Raw genomic sequence first — 13,635 nt, 5'->3', positions numbered from 1 at the left:
GATGGATATTCAAATTAAACGTAAAATCGGGTAGAATTAGTACTGCAATTCGAAACCAAAGAGTTGTTTTAATGATTCGAAACAACTTTCGGTTTGATGTGAATGGGCTGATCTGTTGATCCAACAAATGAAAAGTTGCCGATTGAAGAGTTCTTTCCATAAAAAGGTGAGAATGATGGGTATCCAAACATAAATACCAAAAACAAAGATGATTTAATAATTACTAATGTGATCGAAATTGTCCTTATATCGTAAATCGACACTCAAGTAAGTGATCCCATACCCCAGCGCCATCACGGTGTTTGTAAACATTGGCAAAAAACATGAATATTTTTTTTTTCTGTTTGTAAACGAACTAATATTTAAGCATAACAAAGTAATATAATTTGAAGGTAAGTGAATAAATTTTAGTAAAAATTAAAACATACTGCTTGAGACATAAAACATATGGAAGCTTGACATTGACATCAGTACTAGTTAAGTAGAGTCATAACAAGCATTTTAATAATAATGGGTAGTAAAAGGAAAACGTCGAAAACATTTGGACTAGGCTCTGGACCAGCAAAGGGCAAAAGAACAAGTATAAGATGTGGAAGACCAACTGTTAATTTTATAATTAGGAGAAAAAGGATTAAGCGGAAGTCTCTGCCGCTGTCCCTTGTTTTAAAGAGAATCAAACAGACAACAATTGGTAAGAAAAAAAAACACCAAAGAATGCCATAAATTTTTCACTTCCGTACTATTAGAAAATGGATTAAAACTGAAAATCAGAGAAAGGAAAATTCATAATTTAAGCCCACAAGGTTTTAGAGTTGTGAATTTGGACTCATTACAAGGACATGTCAGTGAAATAACTATGCACGTATGTCTGTGTCCTTCAGCAATTGAGCTAAAGTTTTAAAACCAATCACCAATAAAAGTTGTAAGCGAGGAAAGGAAATTAGGACTTGCAACCGTTCTTTGTGCTCAGTGTGAAAGATGTCATAAACAATTTAAATTCTGCACTAGCCCATCATTGCCAGAAAGTAAAAGGTTAGATGTAAACGTGAGAGCTGTGTGGGGAAGTATTGCCACTGGAAATGGACCGTCTCACTTAAATGAAATCATGGGGACAATGAATTCACCAGGACTCTCGTCAACTTCATTTTCAGCAATTGAACAAGAAGTAGGGGCATGGTGGTTAGCAGCTCTCCAAGAAAATATGTTACAGGTAATTATAATTGATTAAAACATAAATGTAAAATGAATGCATGAACATGGAAAAAAAAACATAATATATAATAAATGTAAATGAGAATCCCATCCCCCCCACACACACGCTCAAAAAAAAGAAAACTGAATAAATAAATAATATATGTTACTTTTCATAGGTTTTCATTATAACATGTCATACATCATGCACATGTACATGTATCAATTTTAAACATGATCTTAATTACTGCCTGTGCAAGTTAAGTAAAAAGATAACTTTTTAAATAAACATCTTATATCAAGAAATGACAAGATGCAAACCTTCATTGAATCTTGAACATTTTATTATTTGGATGAGAAACACAAAGACTTAAAAAAAATATATATATAAATGCTAATATTGCAAACACTCAACAGATGCATGGGTTGGAAAGGGGGGAATTTTACTTAAATCTGTTCTTTTAATTATATGCATGTACATGTATGTCTGTAAAATTTGTACGGCTCCTAAACCAGTTGTCTATTCTAATGAACAAGCACTACAAACTGCTCAGAGTATGAAAAGACCATATTTTTTGCTCAACCAGTATTAAAGTCGGGCACATTTTATACTTGACAAGACTTGACATAATCTTGACACTACTTAATTGCACTTGATTTTGGTCTCGACTTTACTTAATAAGTCTGATTGAGTATTTGCTACTCTTGATATAGAATGAATATGGTCTCGACCTTTCTTGACTCAGTCTTGAGCTTTGAATTTAGTCTAGACTGGTCTGAATCAGCCCATTTAACTCAATTATGTATTGATCTTACAAAATTTTGTTCATTGCTGTCAAATTAATGGATAAAAAACTATAATTTTCAATTCTGATTAAATTCATATCTATAGTCACCTTTAATTATTACTATTACTTTATCACATTAACTTTGATTTTTAGCTCACCTGGCCCAAAGGGCCACGTGAGCTTATGCCATCACTTGGCGTCCGTCGTCGTCCGTCGTCGTAAACTATTTCAAGAATCTTCTCCTCTGAAACTACTGGGCCAAATACATTCAAACTTTAATAGAATGTTTCCGAGGGTATCTAGTTTGTAAATTGTATCCGAAAATTTAACCCATCAACAAACATGACAAGCCATGGCTAAAAATAGAACATAGGGGTCAAATGCAGTTTTTGGCTTATATCTCAAAAACTAAAGCATTTAGAGCACATCTGACAGGGTTAAAAATGTTCAATAGGTCAAGATCTATCAGCCCTGAAATTTTCAGATGAATCTAACAATCCATTGTGGGGTTGCTGCCACTTAATTGGTAATTTTAAGGAAATTGTGCAGTTTTTGTTTATTATCTTGAATATCATTGAAGATAAAGATAAACTGTAAACAGCAAAAATGTTCAACAAAGTAAGATCTACAAAAAAGTTACACGTGACCAATATTGTCAATCGACCCCTTAAGGAGTTATTGCCCTTTAAAGACAAATTTGCTATATTTGTTCATCAAACTTGCTTAAATTAAAAAATGTTCTCCTCTGAAACAACTGGGCCAAATACTCTCAAACTTTAAATGAATGTTCGTTGGGGTATCTACTTTCTAAATTGTATCCGAAGTTTTGATCCATCAACAAACATGGCCGCTGTGGCTAAAAATAGAACATAGGGGTCAAATGCAATTTTTGGCTTATATCTCAAAAACTAAAGCATTAAGAGTAAATTTGTCATGGGGGTAAAAATGTTCAATAGGTCATGATCTATCAGCCCTGAAATTTTCAGACGAATCTAACAATCCATTGTTGGGTTGCTGCCACTAAATTGGTAAGTTTAAGGAAATTTTGTAGTTTTTGTTTATTATCTTGAATATTATTGAATATAAAGATAAACTGTAAACAGCAGAAATGTTTGGCAAAGTAAGATCTCAAAATAATCAATATGATCAACATTTAAATGGCATTTTAAAGCAAAAATAATAATTGTGAAAGGTTTAAGCAAAACGTTTCAGGTGAGCGAATCAGGCTCTTGAGAGCCTCTTGTTATAAATGTGTGTAGCTATCGCAACTATATATTGGCCTTACAGAATGCCACATTGTTTGGTAGTTTGTTGTATTGCTGTCAAATAAAAGGATTAAATTAATACACGTAGTTAAAAACAAAACTAGAATTTTCAGTTTGGGCTTAATTCAGAAAGTCACTTTTAAATTATTTTATAACTTTTCCAAATTAACTTGGTTTTACATAAAACTATACAGCTATCTCAATTATATATTATTCTTACAGAACGCCACGTTTTTTCATAGTTTGGTGTTTTGCTGTCCAATTTAAGGACTTTTAATTAATAATGTAAAAAGAGCTAGAATGTTCTGTTCAGACTAAATTTAGATAGTCACCTTTAATTTTTTTTATAAGTTTTCAAAATTAACTTGGATTTACATAAAACTATTCAGCTATTTCAATTATATATTAATCCTACAGAAAGCCACATTGTTTGGTAGTTTGGTGTATTTCTATCAAATTTTTTCCAATGTTAATTTCTCAATTATTATAAATAATAGGATAACTTAATAAGGTTAATATCTCAGAAGGTAGAAGACCTGGATACTTTATACTTTTATATAGATGCCTTATGTTACGAACTGTCCGTCTGTCATATGACCATTGGCCTTGACCTCATTACTATGGTTCAGTGACTACTTGAAAAAAGTTCAAATTTTTTGCAATGCTAATTTCTCACTTATTATAAGTAATAGGATAACTATATTTAGTATGTGTGTACCTTGCAAGGTCCCCATGTCTGTCAGTCAGTTTTCACATGACCTCAACCTCATTTCATAGATCAGTGAACAAGGTTAAGTCTACAGGGTTAAGTCTATATCTCAGAAATTATAAGCAATAGGTCTTCTGTATTTGGTGTGTGGAATGATTGTAAGGTGTACATGTCCAACTGACAGGTGTTGTCTGACCTTGATCTCATTTTCATGGTTCAGTGGTGAAAGTTAAATTTTGCAATTTTGTCTATTTCTCAGATACTATAAGCATCAAGTTGATTATATTTGGTGTATAGAATGTTTGTAAGTTGTACAAATCTGTCTTGTAATAATCATCTGACCTTGACCTCATTTTCATGGTTCATTGGTCAATATTAAATCATCAATGATTTGGTCTTTTTTCAAATACTATAGGGATAGTAGAATATATTTTGGTGTATGAAATAATTGTATGGTGTGTATGCATGGCTGTTTAGTAGGTGTTAGCTGATCTTGACCTAATTTTCATGGTTCATTGGTCAAGGCTATTTTTTTTCATGAGGTTAATTCGGAGATACTTTTAGCAATAGGTAAACTAGATTGTTGTATGGAATGAGTGTATGAACTACATTTATGTCTGAAAAGGTTTATCGCACCTTCATCTCAAGTACAGTTAATTTAATGTAATGCTTGTTGTATACAATGCTTTTTTACACTTTCAACATAAATTATATTATGAACACTAGAACAGGCGAGACATTTCAGTGTGTCCACTCTTGTTTAATTATGTTTGCTTACATTAGAAAATCTTTTCCTTTCAAACTGCTAAATCAATTTCAGCTAAACTTACGATGAAAGAGTTTTAGAGTATCTTAAGTATCAATTTGGTATTCTATTACAGTGTGGGTCAAGAAACATTTCAGCTTATTCACTCTATGTACTATACAAAATATATACTATAACCCCCACCACCACCACCACATTTTCCAAGTTAAATGGACAATCCATTAAATAAAGCAAGAGGCAATCCATATCATGTGTATGGAATTAATTAAAACATGGGAAATATTTCAGCTTATTCACCTTCTGTACTATACAAAATAATTTTTAATGTATCTAACAAAACTGTCACACAAACTTGAAAAATTGCAGAAAAAAATCCAATTTTCTGTCTGAAAAAACAAAAAAATCCCACCACACTTTAAACTTTTAATTAGGTTTAGCATTCATGGCATCAATTAATGATATTTTAGGAAACTCAAGTGGGACTAGTTATATTTATATGTCCCATATGTTTATTTAACAGGTTGGAGCAGAGGAAACAAGGATTGCCATGGAGAACGGATTTTTTCATCAGTGTATCCCAGCAATAACCGTAATTACTGATGGAGGATGGTCGAAACGAACCCACAAACATTCCTATAATGCCCTGGGAGGAGTGGCAATCATAATAGGGCAAGCAACAAAAAACTTTTGCATATAGGAGTACGAAACAAGTATTGCTACGTATGTAGCACTTCAGAGAAAGTCAATACAATCCCAACAGAACATACATGTTTTAAGAACTGGTCAGAAGATAGTCAGTCTATGGAAGCTGATATTGTGCTTGAAGGGTTCAAACAAGAAGAATCCAAACATGGCCTATATCCGTGTTGTAGGAGATGGTGACAGTTCAGTTTATGCTAGGATACGAGATGAAGTGCCTGGTTGGGTAGATATGTGGAAAAGGAAGAATGTGCTAACCATACATGCAAATGTTTTAGGTCAAACCTGGAAAAACTTGTTTCCGAAAATCATCTATATAAAGGTAGAAACCATTTAACAAAAACAACTCGTGTACGGTTCGTATCTGCTTTGCGTAGTGCCATCAGAATGCGTTCTAAAGATGTAGAAACAAATCACCTCACAAAACCTGAAGCTATTTCTCAGCTTCGTCATGACATAAAAAACTCTGTTTTTCATGTTTTTGGTTTACATTCCAACTGCAGTAACTTTTGCAAGGCAAGGGACAATGTCAATCCATCACTCATGACCATCATGTCATACCACCAGACCAACCAGTGGAAGAGACATTGGATATATTTGAAGAACAGGAAAAACTTTGGTCTGTAGGCTCATCATTAGCTGCACAGGAGGAAGCAAGAGGAGAATCATCTATAGAGTACAGTAATGTTGAACAGTATATAATTCAAGACGTGACATCAATTTTGAATAGAATTGCTGAAAAAGCTCACCGTCTCATTTCTAATACAGCAACAAATTTAGCTGAAAATTGGATGAGAGTAAGGACAAAATTTGATGGCGGAAAAATCTACAAACTCTGTAATAGAGGATCTTGGCATGGACGATGTTTTGGAGGAGGGCTAGGAATGAATTTTGGACCAAAGTTGTCACCTATTGTTTGGGAACAGGCAACAACAACAAAAGCAGGTAAATTCTTTGATGAATACTACGCTAGACATGAAAAAATCTTATCAGTAGCAGAAAATACAAATCGAAACCAGACACTCAGCAATTGAGATGGAAGAGAAAAATGAAAGTTTGCAAACAAAGCAACTCCAAAAAAGCTAGACAGTCTTATGGCACTGAGGCAATGGATTACACCCCTGACATATCTCCATCTGATTTATCAAATATAAAGGACAAATATATTCAGACTCATATTAACATTGGTATACCTCAAATGAATGCAATAACAAATTCTACTTCACAGCAATCTTTGTCTGGTCTTTCGCACACGGAAAGAAGAAAACGCTTAACAGCTTCAAATTTTGGACCAATCATTCGCCGTAATCCTTCATTGAAAGTAATACATTTAGTCAAAAATCTTCTGTACTGCACCTTCTAGGGAAATAGACACACCAGAAATGGACTTCTGCAAGAAAGAAATCTATAGAGGAGTATACGCTCAAAAAGGCAGAACAACATGAGAATGTAACTGTTAAATCTACTAGTTTGCTAATTGCCCATGAACACCCATTTTTGGCTGCTAGTGCAGATGGTATAGTTTCAACTGCGTCTGGTGATGGTCTTTTGGAGATAAAAAATCTTCTGCACAACAAACCTGTCAATCTCTACCAAGCAAGTGAAAAATCATCATTCTGTCTGGAAACTGTCAGTGGTCGTTTAAATTTGAAAAGTACCCACAACTACTTTTATCAGTGCCATGGTTTAATGAATATTTGCAATTATCCTTGGATAGATTTCGTTGTGGGGACTCTTAATCCACACCAGTTGTCTATCCAAAGAATATTTAGGGACAATATCTTGTGGGAAAACATCATGCTGCCAAAACTAAAAGCATTTTACTTCAATGCTATTCTTCTGGAATTGTGTTCACCACGTAATGGCAAAAGTCCTGGAATAAGGAAACCAGGAATCTGGGTGAGTATTTATGAAAAAAAAGTGGAATGTCTCAAGCAGTATAAAAATGTTTAAATGAATCGTGGTTTGAAAATTACATGTATGGAATTGAACAAAGGATCATATGTGTATTTTAATACTACTTGTACATATATATTGAAGTGTAATGTGTTAGAGTAGATAAGACACACATTAAGTGTGCGCTTCCTTGTATGTATTCACCAATGCACTACTATGGTAGAAAGTGGAATATTCATGGGGGTGTAGAGGGTGTACGCCACCCCCCAACCCCCTTTTTGAACTTCCAGAGTCCAACCCTGGTAGACACACATCTATATGAATTATGATGTTAAGAGTTATAAGGGATCTTTTTTAGGTTTATTTTGTTACAGATCAACAGACCTGTTATTTTAGAGTTTGAGAAACTAATTTTTGATTTACATTTTATTGCTGACTTGAAAATTACTCATTGAACATTTCATTTAAAAATTGATAGAAATTTGCAACTCAGTGCCAGATCTGGTAAGGGGATTCAATTGCATGGGATTTTGAATCATCATTTTATTTTTGAAATTTGTTCTTTTTCAACTGAAAAATTTGACAAAGAATGGATACTAATAATCAATACAGTGGACTCCACTTAATTGCATACCTGTTATAAGCATAATTCGCTTTATTGCATAAGATATGAAAACACCAAACCATTCCCTATCTCTTCTATACATTTTTTTTTTTAATTGAATAGATAAAAACAGCTATTCCTCTTAAATGCATAATTATTTCTCAGAGTAGTGTAAAAAAAGACAAAAAATGTAAATTTTGGGGGGAATTTACCTATTGAAATCAATTAATTAATGGATGAACTGACTTTGTTTTCATAAGACTTTTCTTTTTACAGAAGGACCTATCGATTCTATCATGTTATTATTTGGATATCTGTCATATAGGTGTAAAAAACATCTAATCAAGAGATTATCTCTGATTGTATGGCTTCATTATGACACATTTACAATTTAACAACTTTTTCTTATCATCTGCAGTCAAGTAAAAGATTGTATAAAATACCCCATTTTCTTTCAAAATAAATTTATTAAAATATTTTGTCAGTTATATTCACTTTCTCTTAATTGCATATTCCTGTTAATTGCATAATTTTCTCTGACAAATAGGCCATGCAATTAACAGGAATCCACTGTATTTATATTTCAGTAGAAGAGGTAGGCCAAGATTGGTGAAATTCCTAGACAAAAGAATAGAACACAAATGGATTGTAGACAATACATCTGAATGGTATAAAGGGACAGTGCTGAGTGTAAAATCAGGAAAGGATGGTGTGAAAGGTACTTGTTTAAATGTTATGAATTTCTATGTATGTAAATAAAGTACTTTTGCTTGCAAACATCAGTGTTCAAAATAGCTTAATATACAGCTTGAGATCACATAAAAACTATTTCAGACACAAAAACGAGAGCAAGGACAAGTAAACATTTATATTAATTGTTATGCCCAAAATGGCAAAATGAACTGTTTTTGAATATTTCTGTAGATGCTCATTTTAAAAGTAGATGGAACATGGGCTATACAGGGTATAAAAGACAGTCAATATCTTATTAAATAAATGAAAGACCAAATTGAATGAACAATCAATTTGCTTATAAAATATAATTGCACTATGAATCTGTATTTATATCTTTACTTGGGCACATCTTTGTTGTTATGTTTTGTTCAATTTGATGTATCTCTTTAAGGTTCAATTTATGAAGTCCTATATGACAGTGATGACAACCCATATGAAATAAATCATCTGGTTGAAGATAACCGATCTGAATCTGTACGGTTCATTGATGTATAGTGCAATTTTAAATCAGGTCAGTATTGTAGTTTTAGCTAAAATTTAATATTAGAAAAAATGTCACCTGATGCAAGGTTCAAAGATTAATGGCATGCTATATCTCTGACAAGTATATTAATCTTTTTTACTTAAAAAGAAATTATACCCCCACATGTGGGTTATATATTGGAATAGCCTTGTCCATCCGTTATTTTGTCATTCCGTCATCTAAATTCGATCCCAGTTATACAGTTGAAAAAAATGACAGGTGTTGACATAACATTTTACCACTTTTGAGACAGAGAAGTTATTCCCAATGAGATTTCCTTATCTTTACATGCATGTGTTATGACTTTTTCCTTTGGGAATGCAGAACAAATATAACAGCAACATTGTCTATGACATTTCAACCAAACAATCAATTTTTTCCTAACTCATACATCTTGATGTAGTTAAAAGTGACAAATATAATCAAACATGTGTGGTATGTTCAAGATAATGAATTATCAAGACCCTTGGGGAAAATATTATAGTTCTTCAATTTGGCTAAAACCTTGTTATAGAACAATGAAAAAAATGCCATTGGTTGTTGAGATTTCCTGATCTTACACTATCATGGTTGTAATATTCCTATAATCCCACTAATAACATATCACAATGAAAAAAAGTTAATGTGATACTTTTATCAATATTTATAAGTTACATTGAAATGCATCACAATTTATAATTCAGCTCAGATATAAAACATGATGTGTTTCACACCTATGCTTGTCCTCACCAAAACAATAGAAGAAAGATGTAAAGTTTGATAAGCACAATGACTCTATCCTTATGTAGGGTTTCAGAAAAGCAATTCAACACTTTTATGGGTTCTTGTACCTGAAAACACTTTTTACTTTTTGGCAATTATCTGAAAAATTTATATTTTTATAAATATGAGTTGCAGAAATGATCGGAGGACATTTACCCTTAATTCCAATATGGCAATAAGTCATGGTTTTCATGTGAGATAATCATGTTCCTAGGAGCCTCTACTTACCGTTATAACAAAGTGCTGAGGTTCGTTTTGTTTAAGGAGTAAGATTTCTTTTTGTTTTATCTATCAATGATGGTTGCAAATTGTATAACATGAAATCATAATTCCACATTTGATTTTAATAAAATCATGTTTGAAAGATGCAAATTCTCCTTCTGTATAATAAAGAATTACAAGATTTCTTGACTTTTAAATGTTTTATTTATATTTGTAGAAAATTATGTGTTTGTACTATTTCAGCTTGTCAAGAGTTGCATGCTGATGCTTCCACTGCTTCACTCTGCAAATCCCAACTTGGGTTATCCTTCCAGGGTAAAGTTTGGAGAACCTTTTTGAGGGTACTGAATTATTATTGTGTGTATCAAATTTCATATTCAAATTTATTACACCAATGCTTCTCGTTTATTCTATGAAATATTTTTAGAAAGATTTGAACAATGTTTTCCTATGTCACTGATCATGACCTTCTTACCAGCATGTTAAGCTTTATCAAATAAGCAAACATCAATACAAACATATAATTGTAAACTGAAACATAGTTTGCAAAAATGCAGAAAAGAGTGGAAACAAATTTGCAGTTTTAAATCTTTAGAGGTGGTGTAAAAACATTTGACGCCAATAGTAGTTGTCAGCTAATATGTGATACAATTTGGGGAAAAAAATGTTATAAATGGTATTGACATTGGTGCTAATGTAAGCTGACTGTTCCCATATTACGTGAAATGCTTCTTATCATCTGTATGAATGAAATTATAGCAGACAAACAATTTGCAATGATAGTAAATTGTTAGGTTTTATATTTGTTGAAAATTATGTGTTTGTATCATTTTAGTTTATCAAGAGTTGCATGTTGATACTTTCACTGCTACACGCCGCAAATACAAGTAGTTAAATTATACTACCTTGATAAAGTTTGGAGAACCTAAACAAAGTTTACAGAAGGAATATTGATGGTAATTATTTGAGTTCATTCTCTAAGAATTTATTAAAATAAAAGTCTTTGAGACTTTTAGGAATGTTTTAATATGCTTTTTTTTATACGACCCCAAAAATTTTTTGGGATCGTATATTGGTATGATGTCGTCGTCTGCGTCGTCTGCGTCGTCGTCGTCCGAAGACACATTGGTTTCCGGATAATAACTTTAGTTTAAGTGAAGAGATCTTCATAAAATCTTTTCAGAAGGATCAATACCACAAAAGGAAGGTTGGGATTGATTTTGGGGATGATGGTCCAAACCGATTAGGAATTAGGGGCCCAAAAGGGGCCCAAAACAAGCATTTTTCTAGTTTCAGGATAATAATTTGTGTAGAAGTATTTCAATTGCTCTAAAATCATACCACAATGTTTAAAACCACAATTAGAAGGTTTGGATTCATTTTAGGGGATTATGGAGCCAAAGTTTAGGAATTAAGGGCCAAAAAGGAGTCAAAACAAGCTTTTTTTCTAGTTTCAAGACAATAATTTATGTGTAATTGTATGGATCTCTCTGAAATTGTACCACAATGTATCATATACCAAAGGAGAGGCTGGGATTAAGTTTTGGGTTAATTGCCCAAAATATGTAGGAATTAGGGGCCAAAAAAGGGCCAAAAAGAAGCATGATTCTAGTTTCCAAACAATTATGACAATAACTTGTGTTTAAGTGTATGGATCTCTCTGAAATTGAACTACAAGGTTCAATACTGTAATGGAAAGCATGGGATTGAGTTTAAGGGTTATTGCTTCAAGGGGGGTTCAAAAAGTTGGGGGCGGTTTTTTGTTTACCATTTTTTGAAGGCTTCCTTTTTTTTCAAAGAAGTTTCAAGAAGAAATCTTCAATTGCACAGTATAGTGCAATAGATTTGTTAGATCTTTGACCACATTAATTTTGTGACAAAAACCTATATTATGTCAAAAATTTGATCACAATCCAAATTCAGACAGAGTCAAGCTTGAATATTGTGACCAAATTTGCCCCAACTATTCAGGGTTCAACCACTGGGGTCGTATAAAGCTGTGCCCTGCGTAGCACCTGGTTTTAAATGAACAAAGTCCCAATAACATGTATTTATTATGAGAAATGTTTTATATAATACATAGTTTATATCAAAAGTTACAAAAAATACATATTCTTTGAGACTTCCATGGTCTAAAACTTTCAACAAGAATGCAAAAATGGCATATTTGGTAAATAAATGATCTTGTAATCAAATAATAAATTGTAAGAGATCTAGAAGGATATCACCAACTAAATGCATCACAGAAAGAAGTTGAATGATTGAACATGATGTTTTTGTGCACAAAAGTAATATTTTAGAAAATATAATTTTTTGAGACTTTCGGGAAATTATAAATATTTGGCATTAAATTTCCTAAACTTTGGTGTGAATTAGAAAGACAATTTGAACTGTTCATCACAAAATTATGTCAAAATATTGCAACTTTAAAAGTCAGACGAATCACTACTATAATTACACTGAATTTGATATAATTGATGAATTTTAATGTTTACTATTGGCCTCTATACTTTTAAAAACTTTCACTTTCACTTTTGTTTTCACTTTCACTTTCACAATGTAAGTAGTCCCAATAAAATGGCATCCAAATTTTTATACATTTATTTTACTTTACTTTTAAAATCTTGCAATTGACAGTGTTTAAATGCAAATTTATATATGGGTGTCATACATATTAATATATAATACTGAATTTTATGTCATTTTAGGTCAGTTATGGACTTACAAAAATTCTAAACTTTTTGAAAGAATTGGAACTTCAGAGACTGGACATTTTTTCCTGGAGATATTCAGAACTTTAAAACATTCATTAAAAGATACTATGCAATGTTCTGATTCTATTGATATGTAATTTGTCACAGTGTCATCCTTATATTCGTATGAATAATGTCAAACAAATACAAGCTAATTTGACTTAGACGGAACCTTAAAAGTCTCCAAAATGACAGGATTTGTGATTAATTTACAATTACAGTAATCTTTCTGCTATAAATAAATAAAATTGAGAATCGTATATAGTTTGATTTTAGAAGTCGATAGGATTTGCATTGTCTGCCAATTCAGAAAATATGGTGTTGGTATTTGATTTGAGGTCGTCTCTGTTGAAATCGTTTACATTTTATAAGTTTTCGGAGTGTTAAGTGCACACATTTTAAACTTAAAAATAAATGTGCACTGTCCGTATGGTGTCACATAAATATTCATTTTTGTTAACGTATGTTTGTTTTTGTTCTTCCCGGAAACATAATAGCAGGCTAGTCGTGCATTACATACAGTGTATCGATGCAATAAAGTTATCTTTCATAACTTGCAGTGAAATATCAGTACAATGTATTTCTAAGTGAACTGAAATCATTATTTCACATGAAAACAAATGCTGCAATTTCACGCCTCTGTAGTCATACAGCAATATGTGTTGCAAAGTTACACCTATATGATGTATTAACGCATGAAAATATATATACCCTTGAATGTT

The 13,635-nt window shown here is 32.2% G+C and overlaps 1 long non-coding RNA gene and 1 pseudogene across 1 annotated transcript; both read left to right on the top strand.

The window, feature by feature from the left end:
• Positions 1-510: 510 nt before the first annotated feature.
• Positions 511-7,396, top strand: LOC143070997 (uncharacterized; annotated as a pseudogene).
• A 1,078-nt stretch (positions 7,397-8,474) lies between these two features.
• Positions 8,475-12,989, top strand: LOC143071671 (uncharacterized). The gene is made up of 4 exons (XR_012976944.1): positions 8,475-8,636; positions 10,404-10,501; positions 10,996-11,116; positions 12,869-12,989. It is a non-coding gene; the product is annotated as an uncharacterized LOC143071671 (long non-coding RNA).
• The last annotated feature ends 646 nt before the right edge of the window (positions 12,990-13,635 follow it).

The sequence above is a fragment of the Mytilus galloprovincialis genome, chromosome 4 (genome assembly GCF_965363235.1).
Source record: "Mytilus galloprovincialis chromosome 4, xbMytGall1.hap1.1, whole genome shotgun sequence".
NCBI classification, from domain to species: Eukaryota; Metazoa; Mollusca; class Bivalvia; order Mytilida; family Mytilidae; genus Mytilus; species Mytilus galloprovincialis.
This window is presented reverse-complemented; position numbering and strand designations above follow the sequence as displayed.